Genomic DNA, 17,098 nt, shown 5'->3' with positions numbered 1-17,098 from the left:
GAGAAATCTGGGGTCCTCTTTGCCAATCAGAATAGACCTACCAATCTGCTGGGGTTTGTGTGGAAATTGCAGCTGCAGTCTGGTAGAAGAAGAGGGACCCTTGTGGTTGATGAGGGCCTATTTAAGTGACCAACCTGGCAAGAGCTGGCACCACGTGGTGAACCGCGGAGGGCAGTGCCTCATGCAAAAGTCTGCATGTGGGCCAGCTGCAACAGCAACTCACTTGGTGAAAGTTCTGAGCCCCACAGCAGTCAGCAGGTGGTGGTGGTGTTGGTCGGATGGTGTAGATGGCGTAGTGGAGGCAGCAGCTACGATTGAATTCAGCTGCTGTGCATGGAAGCAGTGGCTGCAAGAGCAGGATGCATGGCGGCAATCAGGTGGTGCGGGGTGGCAGCGGTGCGTGGCTCCACCCCTCCTCTACAGCCCCGTGCTAGCACGTGGCCCACGGCGAGCGACCCACAGCGAGCAACGAGCAACGGCGACCACGTCCATGCCCCAGGCCCAGGGTGGGCTGCGGGCTGGTGGGAGATAGGGAGGGAGTGGCGGGTGCACGCAGTCCCATCCCTCCCCACCACAGCCCCGCAGCTCTATGCGATCACATCCAAGGTCCCAGAGCGGGACCAGTACGCAGGTAGTCACAGGGAGATCCAATACCGAGTACCGGTCACCAATATTGGGGGTTTAAATCTCAGCTCGTGTCCAGACAGAGCACACCAAACCAACATGGTTCCACGTGGAAAGGTTTAATGAGAGAAGAGTAGAAGAGGGGAGTAGTAAAGGCAGGCCATGAGCACGTGGAGGGAAGTGGGGGATGGGGAGAGAAGGGACAAAGAGGGGAAGAGAAGAGCAAAGAACAAGAGAGAGAGAGAGGAGGGGGTGAACCAATTGCCACTCGGTTCTGTGAATTTATTTAGGGACTAAAGCTTGCGCTATGGTGACAGCAGTTTGATTCTTTTTTTTTTTTTTTTAAGATTCATTCTGCCTGCATATGTGACTGCAGGCCAGAAGAGGGCACCAGATCTCATTACAAATGGTTGTGAGCCACCATGTGGGTGCTGGGAATTGAACTCATGACCTCTGGAAGAACAGTCAGTGCTCTTAACCGTTGAGCCATCTCTCCAGCCCCCAGCAGTTTGATTCTTAAAGCAGTAAACTTTCAGTGTGTTCAAAAACCAAGCTATATAATTTATGAAATAGCTTTTGTTGCTCTCTTGTTGCTTTTTGGTTTTGTTGTTTTGTTTTGTGGTTTTTTTTTTTTTTTTCTCCGAGTGCTGGAGATTCAATCCAGGTCTGGCACACACACTGCGCAAGTGTCCTAGCACTGAGTCACACATCTCTAGCTGTGTCAGACTCTCCTAGATAACCTACCTGGAGCTCAGGGGTAGAGTATTTGTCTGTCGGGTATGGGGGGCCCTGGCTTTGATCCCTAGTAGTTCACTAGGACGAAAACAGAACGTGTAAACATACACGTGATAACCAGTGTAAACTGGTTATCAAACAAACCAGTTATTGGAACTAAGTGTGTTCTGTGGTTTTCTATAACCATTTTGCACAAATGTTTGCACAAGTGTTTGTCTGTGGTGTACGTGCACATAGGTGAGGGGAGAGTGTCCACATCTGAAATCTTCCTCTATCACACTCTAGTTTTTAACTTTTACTATTTTTACTATTTTACTATTTTTCAATTATTGGTTATATTTTTCTTTTCTTTTCTTTTCTTTTTTTGGAGCTGGGAACCGAACCCAGGGCCTTGCGCTTCCTAGGCAAGCGCTCTACCACTGAGCTAAATCCCCAACCCCTTATTGGTTATATTTTAAGCATGTGTATTTTGCCCGTATGTGTGTGTGTGTGTGTGTGTGTGTGTGTGTGTGCGTGCGCACGCATGCATCATGTGTGAGATGTGCCTAGTACCTGTGGAGGTCTGAAAAGGGTATCAGAAATCCCAGCTCTGAGCGGAAGGGGGATACATTGCTCTCTGCAATGGATACCTGCTGGGAAGAAAAAATCAGTTTTCTCCAGTGGAGTGCCACTGGGTGTCTTAGCCACACCCCAGAGCAGGCCTCACGGGAGTGACAGGCCAACACGAAATGGACTCTGTGTCTTTTTACTGGGGTTTTGTTTCATTTTGTCTTATTTTTGTTTTGATTTTCATTTTTTATTTGTTTTTGTTTGGGGAAAGAAAACAATGAAGATTAGTAGGGGTAGGGAGAACCTTGCAGGAGTTGGGGGAGGGGAAGGAGTATAATAAATTATGAAAAATGTTCTTTGATAAAATTTATTTATTGGGCTGGAGAGATGGCTCAGCGGTTAAGAGCACTGACTGTTCTTCCAGAGGTCCTGAGTTCAATTCCCAACAACCACATGGTGGCTCACAACCATCCATAATGGGATCCGATGTCCTCTTCTGGTGTGTCCGAAGACAGCTACAATCCGAAGACAGCTACAATGTACTTATATATAATAAACAAATAAGGGGTTGGGGACTTAGCTCAGTGGTAGAGCGCTTGCCTAGGAAGCGCAAGGCCCTGGGTTCGGTCCCCAGCTCCGAAAAAATAAATAAATAAATAAAAAGAACCAAAAAATAATAAACAAATAAATAAAATCTTTTAAAAAATTTATTTATTTACTTACTTTTTTTCAAGATTGAGGGTTTATCTGTGTAGCCCTGGCTGCCCTAGAACTCACTCTGTAGACCAGGTTGGCCTGGAACTCAGAGATCCGCCTGTCTCTGCCTCCCAAGTGCTGGGATGAAAAGTGTGTACCCCCTCTTGCTCTCTTGCCCCTTCCCCCTCTCTCATTCCCCTCTCCCGTCTCCCCTCTCTCTCCACATGCTCATGATCAGCCTCTACTCCTGTCTCTCTCTCCCTGTCTCTCCCTCCCTCTGTCCCTCCCTCTAATATTTGGATCTGGATGTAGTCTCTTAGCTTCAGCTCCAGTGCTGAGCCTGCCTGCTTGTGGCCATGCTTCCCGCTGTGGAGGGCTTGGACTCACCTTTTGAAATTGTAGGCAAGGCCCAGATTAAATGTTTCATGAGTCGTCTTGGTCATGATGTCACTTCCCAGCAATAGTGAAGTAACTAAGAAAGCCATCATGTGGCCTCTGGGAACCAACCCTGGGTCTTCTGGAAGAGCAACAAATGTTCTCAATCACTAAGCCAACTCTCCAGCATTTTATTTTTATTTTATTTATTTATTTATTTATTTATTTATTTATTTATTTATTTTATTATTTTACTTCACTTTATTTTCGAGGTAGGGTCTCACAATCCCCGCTGGCCTAGAACTTGCTTTGTAGACCAGGCTCTCCTCCAGCTCATAGGGCTCTGACTGCCTTTGTCTTCTGAGCGCTGGAATCAGGGGTGTGTCCCACCATACCTGGCTCACTGCCTCTTGGAAACCCTTGTATGTGCTGTGGGAACACAGAACATGCCGCAGCACCCTTGTGGAGGTCAGAGAACACCCTTAGGTGTTCACCCTTGGCTTCTTCTTTGAGACGCAATTTCTTTTTTTTTTTTTTAAAGATTTATTTATTTATTATATATAAGTACACTGTAGCTGTCTTCAGATACACCAGAAGAGGGCATCAGATCTCTTTACAGATGGTTGTGAGCCACCATGTGGTTGCTGGGAATTGAACTCATGACCTCTGGAAGAGCAGTCGGGTGCTCTTAACCGCTGAGCCATCTCTCCAGCCCGAGACGCAATTTCTTGTTCTGTGCTTCAGACTCTGGGCTAGCTGGCTTTGAGGATCCTACTCTGTCTACCACCCAACTCTGTTAAGAGCACAGATTACAGGCACAGGTTACTATATTTGTTTTTTTTTTTTCTTTTCTTTTCTCTTTTCTTTTCTTTTCTTTTCGGAGCTGGGGACCGAACCCGGGGCCTTGCACTTGCTAGGCAAGCACTCTACCACTGAGCTAAATCCCCAACCCCTATATTTGTTTTTTGCTTTTTTTTTTTTTTTAAGTTTTATTTATTTATTTTATATATGTGAGTACACTGTCTTCAGACACACCAGAAGAGGGCGTCTGATCCCATTACAGATGGTTGTGAGCCACCATGTGGTTGCTGGGAATTGTACTCAGGACCTCTGGAAAAGCAGCCAGTGCTCTTAACCGCTGAGCCATCTCTCCAGCCCCCTGTTTTTGTTTTAGTATCACTGCTAGAGACTCAAACTCGGGTCCTCACAACTAGGTGGTGGTAAACGCTTTACCCACTCTGGTGGTTTAAATATGCTTAACTCGGAGAATGGCTCTATCAGGAGGCGTGGCCTTGTTGGAGGAAGTGCGTCACTGTGGGGGGTGGGCTTTTGAGATCCTCTTCCTAGCTGCCGGAAACCGGTCTGCTCCTGGCTTCCTTTGGATGAAGATACAGACCTCTCAGCTCCTCTAGCGCCGTGCCCACCTGGATGCTGCCATGCTCGCCACCACGATGATAATGGACTGAGCCTCAGAACTTGTATACCAGCCCCAATTAAATGTTGCCCTTTATAAGAATGACCTTTATAGTGTCTCTTTACAGCAATGGAAACCCTGACTAAGATACCTACTGAGCCATCTTCCTAACCCTCCATCTTAGTTTTTGAGCAAGGGTCTCTCACTGAATCTGGAACTCACCAAGCCAGCTATACTGGCTGCCTGGCATGCTCTGGGGAGCCTCCTGTCTCTGCCACTCTTTTCTTTTTTTTTTCCGGAGCTGGGGACCGAACCCAGGGCCTTGTGCTTGCTAGGCAAGCGCTCTACCACTGAGCTAAATCCCCAACCCCTGTCTCTGCCACTCTTATATGAGGATTATAGGTCTGGGCCACCACACTTGGGTTTTTACCTGGATGCTGGAGATTCAAACTCAGGTCCTCAGACTTGCATGGCAAGCTCGGTTAACTCCTCTGTTTTCTGCGCAAGTGTTTACTTAGTCTCATTGACATAAATGGTGATTTTTCTTTTCATCTTTAACTCCAGCACAGAAACGGAGTTCCATTACCGGGTGCAGGCAGGATGCACCTTCCACGGAGAGAGACAGAAACCCTTGCTTTCTGCCCTTCTGAGCTTCATACAGCAGTTGTCGGCAGGCAGGACGCTGAGAATCTGTTCACCCAGCCAGCAGGTGACTTTGCAAAAACTCTCCATTCTGGTCCTCCACACTTCTCAAGGCCAGTCATGTACAAGAACCAGACTTGAGACCAGCAAAGAAGTAGTTGTTTTTGTGAGGAAGAAAAGCTTGAAGAAATTTGACAGACGCATTGGAGAATAGAAGGGTGGTAACTGGATGAATGTCAGAAAGACACATGTGTCCAGTTGTGGTCACTGTGGCTGTTTGAAAGAAAACGGCCTCCATGGGTTTCCGGGGAGTGGCACAAATAGGAGGTGTGGCCTTGCTAGAGTGGGTGTGGCCTTGCTGGAGTGGGTGTGGCCTTGTTGGAGGAAGTGCGTCACTGGGGGTGGGCTTTAAGGTTTCAGGTGCTTAAGCTAGGCCCAGTATGGCAGTCACTTCTCACTGCCTACAGATCCAGATGTAGCCCTCCCAGATCCTTCTCCAGCACCATGTCTGCCTTCAGGCTGCCATGCTTCCTGCCATGATGATAATGGACTGAACCTCTGACACTGTAACCCAGCCCCAGCTAATTATGTTTTCCTTTGTAAGCGTTCTCACGGTCATGGTGTCTCTTCCCAGCAATAGACGCCCTAAGTAAGACAGGCGCCGCCCAGAGGCTCATACATTTGAACTCTGTGGCTGTCACAGTGCAGTGAGTCTCCACATCCTTTGTCATTGTCACACACTGGAGATCTGAAGTCAAAGGCTTGAGCGTGTCATCTGCCTGTATCCAGACCTTTGCTCTTATTCTATGAACTGTATAGAACAAGCGGTTGAGAGAGGAAGGGCATTGCTTTTACCACTCTCTACCCTGGGGAAATAACTGTTTCACTAGGTTCCTAAGAGCACTCTGAAAAAAAGTTTGTGTGTGCACAAATGAGTGCAATGTATGCACGTGTAGCAGTTATGTGTGTGTGTGTGTGTGTGTGTGTGTGTGTGTGTGTGTGTGTGGCAGTGGTTGACATTAGGTGTCTTCCTCAGTTATTCTCTGTACTGGCTGGTTTTGTGTGTCAACTTGACACAAGCTAGAGTCATTGCAGAGAAAGGAGCCTCCCTGAGCAAATGCCTCCATGAGACCCAGCTGTAAGGCATTTTCTCAGTTAGTGATCAAGGAGGGAGGACCCAGCCCATTGTGGGTGGTGTCATCCCTGGGCTGGTGGTCCTGTGTTCTATAAGAAAACAGGCTGAGCAAGCCAGGGGAAGCGAGCCAGTAAGCTGCACCCCTCCATGGCCTCTGCATCCAAGTTCCTGCCCTGCGTGAGTTTCAGTCCTGACTTCCTTTGGTGACGAACAGCCATGTGGAAGTGTGAGCTGAATAAACCCTTTGCTTCTTGCTCAGGACGTTTTGTGCAGGAACAGAAACCCTGACTTTTTTTTGAGCTATGGCCCCTCCATGAATCTGAAGTTCACTGATTTAATGACCCTATGTAGCTGGCCCAGGAATCCTCCAGTCTCTGGCTCCCAGCCCGTGGATCACAGTCCTGCAATTGGGCTTTTTTGATACCCAGGGATCAAACTCAGGTCTTCAGGTTTGCTAGGTAAGTAAGTACTTCACTGACTGAGCCGTCTCCCAGTCCCATCTCTGCAAGATTTTGAAGTATGGTTTCATGTAGCCCGAGGCTAGCCCCAAATTCACTCCATGGTTGAGGATGACTGCTAACTTCTGCCTCCTGCCTCCACCTCCTGGGGGCTGGTATTGCAAATGTTCATGCAGTGCTGGGGACGGAGCCCTGGACTTCTGCTTTCTCAGCGATACTCTACCAATTACCAATGGAGCTAAGTCTTTGTCCCAGTTATGATTTAAAGAAACTGTGTTTTAAAAACAAAAGTAAACCAGTAAAGACTTGGGAGCCAGATGTTGGTGTGAAAGCCACTAAACTCAAAGAGACAAAGGAGGTACCCAGCTGATCTCTGTACTCGGCCGACGTGGCAGAAGGAAGATTAGAAGATTGAGTACCTTCTGATCAATATGCTTCCTTTCCACTTCCTTCTGTTCATGCCATGTCCGCCGGTTGCTCCACCTCTTGACCTATCTTCGACCTCGTTGACTCTTGGGTTAAAAAAAAAAAAAAAAAAGCTCTTGGGTTAAAGGTGTGTGCTAGGGCTGAGCCACAATACAGCGAGGTTTCTCCAGCTCACTCTCTTGGGGTTCACAGTGTGATCAAAATCCTGCAACAGGGGTTGGGGATTTAGCTCAGTGGTAGAGCGCTTGCCTAGGAAGCGCAAGGCCCTGGGTTCGGTCCCCAGCTCCAAAAAAAGAACCAAAAAAAAAAGAAAAAAAAGAAAAAAAAAAAGAACACTGACGGCTCTTCCAGAGGTCCTGAGTTCAATTCCCAACAACCACATGGTGGCTCACAACCATCTGTAATAAGATCTGATGTCCTCTTCTGGTGTGTCTGAAGACAGCTATAGTGTACTCATATACAATAAATAAATCTTAAAGAAATAAATATTTAAAAAAAAAGAAATGTCAGACTTTGGGTAGTGTGTTGTTTGTGTTGTGTTGGAGACAGCTCCAGACCGCACATTCTAGGCAGGGGCTCTACCACTGAGCCACGCCCCAGTCCCTCACTGGGGGATTCTAGGCAGGGGCTCTACCACTGAGCCACGCCCCAGTCCCTCACTGGGGGATTCTAGGCAGGGGCTCTACCACTGAACCACACCCCAGTCCCTCACTGGGGAATTCTAGGCAGGGGCTCTACCACTGAGCCACACCCTAGCCCCTCACTGGGGGATTCTAGGCAGGGGCTCTACACTGAGCCACACCCAGGCCGATGTGATTGTTTACTTGGTTAGCTTGCTTGTTTATTTTGTTTTTCTATAGACAAAATCTCAGACTGACAGAGGCTGGGATTAAATTTGTGACAATCTTCCTAGTACTAGAGAATTGCAGGAGCCAACATGCCCAGCCCCTGAGTTGATTTTTTTTTTTAAGGTCCATTGGCTTGTAAGGCTAGAAGGCTCATCTCCAGGAAGTTTTTCTAAAGAGGAAGGAAAGAAATGACTAAATAGAGAGCTGAAGGCCAGGGGTGGTGACATTTGGTTATGAAGTTCCCCCAAGAGGGTGCATGTATTGAATACATGTTCCCCAGCAGGTGGCGCTATAGAGAGACGTCGTCACAAGGCATCAACTTCACATCTGGCCTCTTAGGAAGCAAAACTCCTAAGCTATGCATAGTAGCACACATTTGTAATCTTAGCACTTGTGGAAGTTGAGGAAGAAGGATCTTGAGTTAAAATCAATCTGGGCTTTGTAGTGACACAGTGTCTCTCCCCCTCCTTCTCTTTCTTCTCCCTTCTCCTCCTTTCTTTTTGATTTCTTTTTTTTTTTAAAGATTTATTTTATTTATTATATATAAGTACACTGTAGCTGTCTTCAGATACACCAGAAGAGGGCATTGGATCTCTTTACAGATGGTTGTGAGCCACCATGTGGTTGCTGGGAATTGAACTCATGACCTCTGGAAGAACAGTCGGGTGTTCTTAACCACTGAGCCATCTCTCCAGCCCTCTTTTTGATTTCTTGAGACAAGAGTTTCTCTGTGTAGCCCTAGCTGTCATAGAACTCACTCTGTAGACCGGGCTGGCCTCAAACTCACAGAGATCCATCTGCCTCTGCCTGGAGTGCATATACCACCACTGCTGAGCTGTGACGTAAAGCTACTAAGTAGGCAGGAAGTCCTGTTTAGAGGATTAGGTTTCTGGGGACATGTTTTTGAAGGGTACACCTTGCCCTGGGCCCTGCCTCTTTGACTGTTTCCTGACTACCATGATGTGAAGCAACTTGTTCCTACCACCATGACACAGGGCCTTGCTTCGTGCCCAATGTAATGCTTCCACAAGCCTTGGACCAAGGCCACCAAACCAGTGAGCCAAAATAAAAATTTCCTTGGGTTCGGTCCCCAGCTCCGAAAAATAAACAACAACAACAAAAATAATAAATAAATAAAAATAAAAATTTCCTCCTTTTAAGTTACTCTTCTTCAGATGTTTGTCACAGAGACACAAAGTCCAAACAGCGAGCCACGAGGAGTCAGGGCAGTCAAAGGTCAGGTGTTAGACGACGACTCAGTGTCTATCTGAGACTATCCAGCGAGCGTGACTGGGAGCTTCTGTCACCATCAAGCGTCACTTTGGCAGGAGAAATGCTATACAATGTATAGGATCTTATGTTGGAGAACCCTGATGTTAAGGTGGAAGTCCCGGATGGCTCTCCTCCAAGCTCGGCGCAAAATGGAGGAACTGTCTTTCTCAGCTGGGCTTCCCTTCTCCTTCCTGACTGTCTGGAGAGCGTCCTTGAACACAGGTGCTTGGTCGCATCTGAAGAATAATCTTGTACAGAGCTGCATAACTCAGCATACAAGCTCCGCTCTGGGCTTCCCACCCACGTGATAACTAGGTATTGTATTTTTTTTTTCTTTTCTTTTCTTTTTTTTTTCTGGAGCTGGGGACCGAACCCAGGGCCTTGTGCTTCCTAGGCAAGTGCTCTACCACTGAGCTAAATCCCCAACCCTGTATTTTTTTTTTTTTTAAGATTTCTTTATTATCTATTAGTACACTGTAGCTGTCTTCAGACACCAGAAGAGGGCATCAGATCCCATTACAGATGGTTGTGAGCCACCATGTGGTTGCTGGGAATTGAACTCATGACCTCTGGAAGAGCAGTCAGTGCTCTTAACCGCTGAGCCATCTCTCCAGCCTCCTAGGTATTGTATTAATATGACCAACTGTACCCCCTGTCCCTGGAGCTGCTTCACTGCAGCTGTCTCTGGAAGTCCTTCTGTCATACCCATGGCTATCAGAACCCTGCTCGTCACCTCTGCTCCCTTTGTCCTTGAAGGCCGGTGGCCCACCCCCACCCCCCAGGGGTAGAAGGGAGACCCACAATCTTACAGAAAAGCACAAGAGAGTACAGGATTGATTCTGAGCATGTGGTAATACATAGGCCAAGAAGGGTTATTACAGCTTTTGTCCTGTTTCGGGAGGGCTGGTTACACTTACTGCCTTATTTATTTTTTCTTGGGATGGCTACTCCTTAGCTGTGTAATGGTTTTAACCTGAAGTCTCCAGGGGCTTCAATAAGCCACTTATATTGCAACACTGTGTGTGTGTGTGTGTGTGTGTGTGTGTGTGTGTGTGTACGCCAGTGTGTATGTGTGCTGTACACTTACATCTGCATGTAAGGGGATGTAAGGGGAAAAGGGCAGAGATCACTCTTGCTCCCCATCTTACGTTTTAAGTCATTGAGCCTGAAGCTTACCATTCCGCTAGACTGGTTGGCCAACAAACCCCAGAATCCTCTTGTTTCTGACACCCCCACCCCCACCCCCACCCCAGAGCTGGGGCTACAGGGCCACACTCATATTTTACGTGGGTATCGGGGATCTGAGTTCAGCTTGTGTGTCCTAGGACCTAGACCAATGTCCTCTAAGTGAGACACAAACCTGTAGGTCCGTCTCTTTAATTTAGGAACACAGGGATAGTTGAGAATTCCTAGTGTCGGGGGGTTGGGGATTTAGCTCAGTGGTAGAGCGCTTGCCTAGCAAACGCAAGGCCCTGGGTTCGGTCCCCAGCTCCTAAAAAAAGAAAAGAAAAAAAAAAAAAAAGAATTCCTAGTGTCAGTGAGGATGAAAGGGCTTTTAAGAAGATGTTTTGAGCACACGTAATCACAGGGTAGAAGATCGTGTGGTGGTATTTCTCGTCTCCCATCAGTGTGCTATAAAAAGATTGTTCTGTAAGCTATGGGTTCAGTTTGGAGCTCTTGTTAATTATAAGCAAGCACTGGGGACATACACAGATGTGCAGTTAGTGCTAACTGTCAATCTGACAGGTAAAGTATCACCAGAATTCTTGATGGGTCTCTATGTGTAGGAGATAGGACTCTGAGCGTGCCTGTAGGGAATTGCTTTGGTTGTATTGAGGTGGGAAGACCTGCCCACTGTGGGCGGTGCCATTCCCTGGCTGGGATTCTGGACTGTATATGTATGGAGGAAGGGAGCTGAGCGACAGCATATTTTCACCTCTGCTTCCTGATGGTGGATGGGATGTGGGCAGCTGCTTCAAGCTCCTGTCCCCTTGACTTCCTCCCATGATGGACTGTAAACCATGAATCAGAATAAACCGTTCCTCCCTAAAGTTGCTTTTGTTGACTTTTTTTTGTTGTTGTTTTTGTTTTTGTTTTAAATCAAAGCAACAAGAAAGGAACTAAGACAATAGACCTTTATCTAGTCTCATTAGTAGCCACTAGTGGTTTAAATGGTGACAGCTTTTAGCTGGAGTCATCTGTGATTACACAGCACCATCGTAGAAAGCGGGGGGGGGGGGGGGGGGGGGGAATTAAAGGTTTTCATCAGTGTCGTTTGAACTGGCACATTCCATCAGCCCTGAGTGCCAAGAACAGTGTAGAAAATGGGCATGTTGGAATGAAGGCCAGATTTTGCGAACAGACTGAGCAGGTTGTCTGGTATAATAGATTCCCCTATCGCCGTACAGCTGGGTCACTCCCGTCTCGTTCTAAACACTGTTCTATTGCTGGGAAGAGACACCATGGCCACGGCTACCATTACGAGAGAGAACACTTACTTGGGGGCTTGCTTACAGCTGTAAATGGCTAGTCTATTCCTGGCAGAATGCGGGCAGGCACCAGAGCTGTACCTATCCCAACTAGTAGAGAAAGAAAGACTGGGCTCAACAGGGACATACTTCCCCTAACAAGGCCATACACACCTCCTAATTCTTTTTTTTTTTTTTTTTTTTTGGTTCTTTTTTTCAGAGCTGGGGACCGAACCCAGGGCCTTGCGCTTCCTAGGCAAGCGCACTACCACTGAGCTAAATCCCCAACCCCTACACCTCCTAATTCTAATCCCTTCAAATAACACCATTCCCTCATAACCAAGCGTTCAAATGTATGACCCCATGGGAGCCATTCTTATTCAAAGCACCGCACCCCTAAGAAAGGGTTATCTTTGTGGGTAATATTTTACCAAGTGCCCGGCTATAATATTGTGACTCAGGAGGATTTCCACCTAAGGAGAAGCTATACAAAGTCGCACTGATTGCTATAACAGGTCACAACCATCTGTAATGGGATCCGATGCCCTCTTCTGGTGTGTCTGAAGACGGTGACAGTGTACACACATACATTAAATAAATACATTAATTAAAAAAATAAATCTTTTCTTTCTTTAAAAGGATTTCGCACAATCCATCAGCTGCCTACGAACAAGAGCTTTGGTGGTGACCTTCACCCTTTGATACCGGGCCGTTGGAACAAAGGGAACGGCCAGTGTCAGAGCGAGCAGTCAAGTTGACACAGACCCAGAGAACTTCAGCGGGAGAATTGCTTCCTCCATCAGATTGGCTTGTTTTCTTAATTGCTAACTGAGGTCGGAGGGCCCAGCCCACCATGGGTGTTCCCTAGGTTGTGAGACCCGGATTTTACAAAGCAGCTAAGCAAGCCAAAAGGAATGAGACAGTGTGCCGTGCTCCCCCGCGGGTTCCCCTCCAAGCCATCCCTCCATGACGGACTGTAATCTGTGAGCCAAATAAGCCTTTTCCTCTCTCACAGCTTCTGGCCGTGGGGATTAGCACAGTAACAACGAGGCCAACTAAGAGAACCAATCGGGATTGGGGATTTAGCTCAGTGGTAGAGCCCTTGCCTAGGAAGCGCAAGGCCCTGGGTTCGGTCCCCAGCTCCAAAAAAGAGAACCAAAAAAAAAAAAAAGAGAGAACCAATCGATGACGCTGCGCTCAGAAGATGCACACTAAGGCTCCACTCTGCCTACACCGTCTTCCTCTCAGAGTTTAAGCTCCCACGGGGGGCATTCATTCAGAGCCACTGGCCCTGCAAGGGCAGCCTGGGGGAGTAACTCTGGTAGGGCTCTGAGTTAAGAGTATGCAGCATGTGCCAGGCTCTGAGTCTAATCCCTAGCGTTGCAAAAAAAAAAAAAAGAGGAAAAGACGGTCTGGGGAAATGGCCCAGTGAATAATGCACTTGCTTGCAAGAGTGAGGACTTGACTTCAGTCCCCAGAAGCCTTGTAAAGCACAGGCATGCCGACCAGGCAGATGGGGAGGGGTGTCCTTAAGCCCAGCGAGTGAGAGATGCTGTCTTAAAGCATAAAGTGTTAGTTAACGAAACATTTCAGGTGCTGGAGAGATGACTCAGTGGTTAAGAGCACTGACTGCTCTCCCAGAGGTCCTGAGTCCCAGCAACCACATGGTGGCTCACAACCATCCGTAATGGGATCTGATGCCCTCTTCTGGTGTGTCTGAAGACAGCTACAGTGTACTCATATATAATAAATTAATCTTTAAAAAAAAAGAGAGAGAAACATTTCTTGTTGATCTCTGGTCTTCAACGCAGTGTTCAGAAGTGAGGCTTTGGGCAAAAATGATTGGATTAGCCATTGATGGTTTCATAATTAATGGAATATATATTCCTTCCTCCCTTCCTTCCTTTTTTCCTGAGACAGGCTCCCACTGTGTAGCTCTACTGGAACTTACTATGTAAATCAGCCTGTCCTGGAACTCACAGACATCAGCCTGCCTCTGCTTCTCAAGTGCTGGGATTAAAGGTGTGCACCGCCATGCCTGGCATGTTCCCTAATTTCTATTTTTCTGTCACTTCCCTTTCTCCTGGGAGGTAAAGACTCCTGTTAACTTCTGTTAAGGGAAAGTATAGGAAGGCTCATTTCGGGATAGCTTGGTGAGCGACTTCACTGCTTGACTCCATGAGACAAGAGTCCTGCACTGTAACCTAAGTTGATCTCAAACTTGATATCCTCCTGCCTCAAGCGCTTGGGTCACAAGCGGGTATCACCATGTTTCTCCTTGGCATAGTCCTTTAGCGATCTTTGGTGCTCAGTAAGTGCTGGTGTTGGGTTTCAGAAGGTAAAGATCCCAAAAAGGAGGGTTTAGAATTCAGGACCCTCTGATGTCCCGTTTCTGTTATGTGCATGTGTGCACATGGTGACTAGAGAGGGATGTAGGGCTCCATCCCTCTGGGCCCTAGTCCCTTTAGATAGGCTCTCCTGCTGAACTTGGAGTTTAGGCTGACAGCCAACAAGTGTCAGCAACCCCCTCTGTGCCCAGGGCATTGGAGTTATAGTCCTCCGGGGCCAGATTTAGTCTTTTCTTTTCTTTTTCTTTTTTGGTCATTTTAGGGATTTCAGCTCAAGTCTTTATGGTTGCCAGGCAAATGCTCTCACCCAGTAACTAACTCTCTCTCTCTCTCTGTCTCTCTCTCGTTCATTCTTCCTTCCTTTCTTCCTTCCTCCTTCTTCCCCCTCCTTTTCCTCCTCCTCCCCCTCCTTTTAAGATTTATGTAAGTACACTGTAGCTGTCTTCAGACACACCAGAAGAGGGCATTGAATCCCATTACAGATGGTTGTGAGCCACCGTGTAGTTACTGGGAATTGAACTCAGGACCTCTGGAAGAGCAGTGCTCTTAACGCTGAGCCGTTTCTCCAGCCCTCAGTTTGCTTTCTTACACAACCCAGGACCACCTGTCTAGGAGCAACACTGCCCACAGTGGCCCTCAAGACAGTATCCTGCAGATCTGCCTATAGCCAATCATATGAAAACGTTTCTTCCTTCGGTTTTTTGAGGCAGGGTTTGTCTGTAGCCCTGGGTATCCTAGACATGCTCTGTAGACCAGGCTGGGCTCGAACTCAGAGAGTTCTGCCTGCCTCTGCCTCCTGAGTGCTGGGATTAAAGGTGTGTACCACTCTGCCTGACTTGGAAACATTTTTAATTAAGACTCCCTCTTCTCAGATATGTCTAGGGTTGTGTCACACTGACAAAACTAACCAGAATCCCGGTTATCTGACAGGGACAGCTTAAGGTGGAAGGATTTATAACACCCGTTTGGACAGAACATCACAGTGATGGGAGGTCATGGGGGAGGAGGCTGTCCACTTTATAGTGGAGAAGAAAGGTGAGCAGACAAACAGGGAACAGGGCACATCTCCAGTGATCCACTCTTTGCAACCTGGCCCTGCCTCCATGGGTCTACCGTCTCCAAATATTTTAAGACATATTCTCAGGAGTCTAGGTGGGCTTTGAACTTACTATGTAGCTGTCTTAGTCAGGGTTTCTATTCCTGCACACACATCATGACCAAGAAGCAAGTTGCTTAGGAAAGGGTTTATTCAGCTTACACTTCCACATTGCTGTTCATCACCACAGGAAGTCAGGTCTGGAACTCAGGCCGATCAGGAAGCAGGAGCTGATGCAGAGGCCATGGAGGGATGTTACTCACTGGCTTGCTTTCCCTAGCTTGCTCAGCTTGCTCTCTTGTAGAACCCAGGACCACCAGCCCGGGGATGGCACTACCCACGATGGACTGGGCCCTCCCCTCTTGATCACTAATTGAGAAAATGTCTTACAGCTGAGTCTCATGAAGGCATTTCCTCCTTTTCCTGTGGTAACTCCAGCTTGTGTCAAGTTGACACAGAAAACCAGCCAGTAGAGTAGCCAAGGCTATGAGCTCTCATGCAGCCAAGGCTAACCTTGACCTTCCTGCCTTCAGTTCCTCAGTGCTGGGATAATAGCATGTGTTTCTCTGTCCATCTTATGCAATGATGGGAATCCAACCCAGGCCCAGGGTAGGCAACCGGTTGGTCACCCGGGCCACACCTGGAGCCCTTCGAAAAAAACCAAAATATATTAATAAATCCATAAATAGTTTATATATAAATATCTTTATTTATAAAACATATAAATAAAGTAATTAACTCATAAATAAATAATACGCGATAAAATTATTAGTTAAGAATTTGTGAGTGTGTGTTGGGGGAAGGGGCACATCACAGGACAACCTCTGGAGTTGGTTCTCTCTTTCCAGCGACTGAACCCAGGTCGTCAGGCTTGGCTGTGAGAGGGTACACTGAGCCATCTCATTGGTCCTTTGGTTCTCAATCAGATGGGATTAGAATCTCCATGGAAACACTCCTTTGGGTGTTAGTTACTATGAGGGTATTTCCAGAAAGATTAAAGAGGAAGACCAAGGGGTTGGGGATTTAGCTCAGTGGTTAGAGCGCTTACCTAGGAAGCGCAAGGCCCTGGGTTCGGTCCCCAGCTCCGAAAAAAAGAACCAAAAAAAAAAAAAAAAGAGGAAGACCAAGACGGGACATAGGTGCATAGGTGATACCAACCTGTGGACTGGGATCCCGAAATGAAACAGAGAAAGCGAGTGAGAGTCAGCATTCATCTCTCCCCTCCCCTCCCTCCCTCCCTTCCTCCCTCCCTTTCTCTCCTGACTGGCTCCTCCACTCCCCAGGCGTCTCTGTCATCTCAGTACTTATGGCTGGAACAAACACCCTGTCTTTATACTGCTTCTTGTGAGCTATTGGGTCACAGCGGGGAGTAATGCAGATAGATAACCTCCGACCTGACTCATCCCTTAAGGTTGTCTTGCAGGGATTTTGGTCACAACTACCCAGAAGCAACTAACACAGTCGCTGACCTACTCAAAGCAAGGCGTGTGCAGGCAGGTGCAGCCAGAGCCTTCTAGAAATTAGATCCACTTACTGTAAGGCAGAAGAAGGTAGACATCATGTTTGTGGAGGGGCAAAGATCTCCAGGGGACCCTGAGAAGGCAGCTCAGTGGTAGTGCGCTTGCCTCCCGTGCAAAAAGCCTTAGATAATTTGGTCATGGTGGTGTACTTGGGAGGGGGGAACAGAAGGACCCGGACTTCAGGGTCTGCCTCCATTGTACCCCCTAAAATTTTCTCAGTCAATGAAGAAAGGAAGATAAAGTTAGAGACAGAGAGGCACTAAAAATTTGCCCATCAAGGGCCACCGGATTTGCCCAAGCCATTGTCTATTCTCTGGGGTCTCCCCCAATAAAAATGATTGCTTCTTCCCAATTATTGTTTCCCTATGAATAGAGTGTTTAAGCTTCGACATCCGCCTCCTCTCTTTAAAGATAAGGTTTCATTCAGTTCTGACAGACCTCAAACTCCGAATTTGAAGATAAGGCCTAATTTAGTCCGGACTGACCGCAAAC

Source organism: Rattus norvegicus, chromosome 12 (assembly GCF_036323735.1).
Source record: "Rattus norvegicus strain BN/NHsdMcwi chromosome 12, GRCr8, whole genome shotgun sequence".
NCBI lineage: Eukaryota > Metazoa > Chordata > Mammalia > Rodentia > Muridae > Rattus > Rattus norvegicus.
Note: the sequence above shows the minus strand (reverse complement) of the source record.